The following is a 4246-nucleotide window of genomic DNA, read 5'->3' as shown; positions in this document are numbered from 1 at the left end:
CATGCTACTGAAGCTTCTGGAAGAGCTGGTCCTGGTCATGGGAGAGGAATTCCGGGGTCAGGGCAATAAATGCCTTCGCCACCTGCAGTGTTAACCAGAGTGGAGGCTCAGGGTGAGTGGCAAACAATTGCATAGTTTAGAAATAAATGTTTATTAAATAAAGGGAAAAACAAATTGAGAGTTGAGCCTTTGGGAAAAAAAACGGGACCAATTTCCATTCTTCCAATTTCTACTTTTTGCCTTAGAAAATAACTTCTCAGCCTTTATTTCCTTCTCTGTGATATGGGTATTGCATAGCTCCCCCCCCCCATTGCATTTATGTCAAGATTCATTGAGATAATACATGCAAAACCTGAAGCCAGTTTAAATTATTTGTATTCCTATCATTAGCATCACCATTTTTACTATTATTATAGGTAGAGTTCTGTGGGCATGAAATAAATGTTGGTAATTAACTATTCTTAAGTTATTTATTTCCCTATTACAGGACACAGGGCCTCATACATAGTAAGTACTCAGCACATACTTGTTGAATCAATGAATGCATGCCCTGAAGACCTCTCAGATTCCCATTTCGCCTCTACCACTTAAGGGCTTTATGATTGGGCAAGTTATTTAATCTCTTTATGCTTCTTTACTATTAAAAAAGGGTACCAGAATCCTTAATGAATTAGGCTGTTGTGAGGGGGAAATGAGTTGGCACATAGTAAGAGCTCATTCAATAGGAGATTGGCAGGAGCAGCACTCACAAGCATCGTTTTCTGTCACACACAGTTGGGGCCGCAGTGGACTCTGGGGACCACACAGTGTAAATACACATGCACATGCACTCTGCCCTCCCTCCACCCTAGGTGGGAGGCTGGGGGGACATGGCCTGGAAAATGTTTTTCCTGCACCTGCCTTCTGGGTGCCCACACACAGACATGATGACCTCTGTGTCTTTGTCCCTACGTCCCTTCAAATTGGATCCAGGCTGCTCACCACAGCTGATCCAGATGTTCCACCAGGGCATTCTCGACCTCACCGGCCTGATTGGGTACCTGGAGGATCAATGACTCCTTGGTTTCTGAGCAACTGGCAGGGCTGGGTGACCCAGGCTGTCAAGTGTCATATTTTGGAGTGTCACATCCTCCTTTGGTATGTAGGATAACTGTCTCAGGGAACCCAGATACATCACTTGACTCTGTCTTGGGCCCCAACCATGAAGAATGGGCACTCCAAATAAGAAACATGACAGTCAATGGGCACCTGGGTGGCTCAGTGGGTTACGCATCCAACTTCAGCTCAGATCATGATCTCACAGTTTGTGAGTTCAAGCCTCAAGTTGAGCTTTGTGCTGACAGCTCAAAGCCTTGAGCCTGCTTCAGATTCTGTGTCTCCCTCGCTTTCTGCTTTTCCTCTGCTTGCACTCTCTCTCTCCCTCTCTCTCAAAAATAAATAAATAATTATTAAAAAATAAATATAACAGTCATGTGCTCTCCAGAGTTTTTTTTGCCTCACTGCCTCTGATCGGGGAAGAGGGCACGTGTTGAGTCCTCCCTTAGCTTTAGGGCTCCATCTGAAACCTTCAGGCAAATTCTGCATCCTATTCCCCATTATATGAGCGTGTTTTAGGAAAAAGAAGAAAAGACCTTCTATTGTCTAAATACACATGGAAATGGGGTAGGATAATGTAAACTTTTTTCTAGAAAAATCACTGTACTTTACAAATATGTCCCATTCCTCCTGCCTTCTCTCCAAGACTGCCAAATATTCATTCAACAAATGTTAAGTGCCTGCTGTGTGTCAGACATGATTCAAGGTCTTAGGGACACAGTAAAGAACAAACAGGGTCTCTGCTCTCAGTAACTCACATTCACATAACGATAAGAAGGCTACCACGGATTAAACTGTTTCTGTGTGCAAGCATGGGGCAGAGTCATTTCCACCCATCACGAATCTTACATTTCATAAACGAATAGAAAGCACACAGTTACTTCCCCAGTTTCTCTAATGTAACACAGGCTCCAATGGTAATTTGTCCCATGTCACCAGCTACTGTTGGGGCTTCAGGGTTGAATTATCACCTGTTTTATTCTGATGTTCAGGCTGCATGGTTTTTGGCACATGGACTGTAATTGTAACAAAGTCAATAAGATTTTCAGATCTGAAGGTGAAGACTGCCTCCTACATGTCCTATTATGTTATTGCTTCAGATCATGAGGTTTTCAGGTTAATTAATATGCCTCACTCTAGGGGCACCTGGGTTGCTCTGTCTGTTAAACATCTGACTCTTGATTTCAGCTCAGGTCATGATCTCAACGTTTGTAAGACGGAGCCCCACATCGGGCTCCAGGCAAAGTGTGGATCCTGGCTAGGGTTCTCTCTCCCCTTCTCTCTGAGCCCCTGCCCACACTCTCAAAATAAATCAATAAACTTAAAAAAATATGCCTCACTCCAACGTGTAACCAGGTGGCACAAAGAGGTATGAACGAAGTCAACATTTCTTATACTTTGAAGTATTTTCTACCATGTCGTTGTGGAGATATTCTGAACTAGAGATTCAAGACCTGTGCTAAGAACAACTGAAGGAACATGCAAAGGTCCCCTGCATCCTTGCCTATATCTAAGTTTCTGACTCATTCACTTATTCATTCACTCCATGAGTATTAACAGAAAGCCTATTCTGTTCTAAGCAAAGTACATGATGGTGAGCCAAAACATGCAGCCCAGCCTCATGGGAATCAGATGTAGCAGAGCAAAAAAATTTAGTCTAATAACTGTGTAGTAAGAATATAGCCAGAAACTCAAATAAGTGCTATTAAGGGAAGGACCAGATAAGGCCATGAAGATATGTTTTAGAAGGAAATTACCTATTTTAGGAGAACAAGGATACCTCCCCTAAAAAGTCCTACTTTCCCTGATATCTGAAGGATAAACAGGACTTCACCAGGTGAGGGGGACATCCTGAGGGGCAGGGGGGCCAGTTCACACCAGAGGAACTCTCAGAAGCGTCATGCACATACGTGCACGTGTCGGGGGTTGGATGCCAGGGGTCATTGAGAGGTGGGCTTGGTCTAGATCTTCCAGTCCATTCAGAGCCAAGATGATAATTGTCACCCAACATCCATTCCCCCTTCTCTGTCACGTAAGACAACAGCTGAGTTTAGGATGAATAATCTGAGGCTCTAAAGAAGTTGAACAACTTGTAAAGATCACAGACTCACTTAAGGGTGGATATTTTAATTGAGATATTTAAAGACGTGAGATAATTCATTGAACACTTTTATGTAGATATTTTATACTTCAGTTAAAAGGTTTTTAGAAAAGAAAAGAAAAATATATTTGTACACCATGAAATTTATCATGGTAGATTTTAGTATATTCATCAGGTTCTACAACCATCACTGCTAGAGGCGCTTGCTTTTAAGTACTCTTCATTCTTATCAAAATTATTTTAAAATATTTTAATTGAGTTTATGAAACACACAATTTAATTTACACACACCTGGTAAAACAGCTGAAAGAAATCTGTACCTGTGCATTCATCTGTGGAACCACCTACCACATCAAGATGCTCAGGACACCTCCAGCCACCAAGTTGGCTCCCCAGACCCTCTCCCACTTCAGATGCCCCCAATAGGACCAGTAACCATTCTTAAAGCTCCTTATAGTAGATAACAAAAAAGGCAATCACTTAGAAGAGTCAGGTGCTGATCCCGTATGTCATGCAGCAAAGAGGGCGGATGGGATCCTCCCTTGCTCCCTCAAACAGGCTTCCTCCTCCTAAGTGAGTAGAGAAGTCTTGAGAGGCCTCGTCAATCTCAGAAGGGATGGAAGCGCCAACTATCACGCCCTGGTGGGGTGGGGTTAGAAAATGTCATCCCAGCCCTAAAACAGTCGGTTGTTTCAGACTGAGCCATGGGGAAGGGATCATCGGATCCTCATTAGGATCCACGGGTAGGATGATGCCGAGGGAACTAGCACTGGCCACTAACACATGATTTTTCCTGAGGAACCTGCTGCACGTACCACTGGTCACTGTGACGGCTTTGCCTTGCGTCGGCACAGCACCATACACATTTCCTTCCCCCTCCCCTACCCTTCCCTTCCCTTCCTTTCTTTTTATTTATTTTTGAGAGACAGAGTCAGCTTGAGCAGGGGAGGGTCAGAGAGAGAGGGAGACACAGAATCTGAAGACAGGCTCCAGGCTCTGAGCTGTCAGCACACAGCCTGACGCAGGGCTCGAACCCATAAACTGTGAGAT

The sequence above is a fragment of the Suricata suricatta genome, chromosome 12, assembly GCF_006229205.1.
Source record: "Suricata suricatta isolate VVHF042 chromosome 12, meerkat_22Aug2017_6uvM2_HiC, whole genome shotgun sequence".
Lineage (NCBI taxonomy): Eukaryota > Metazoa > Chordata > Mammalia > Carnivora > Herpestidae > Suricata > Suricata suricatta.
Note: the sequence above shows the minus strand (reverse complement) of the source record.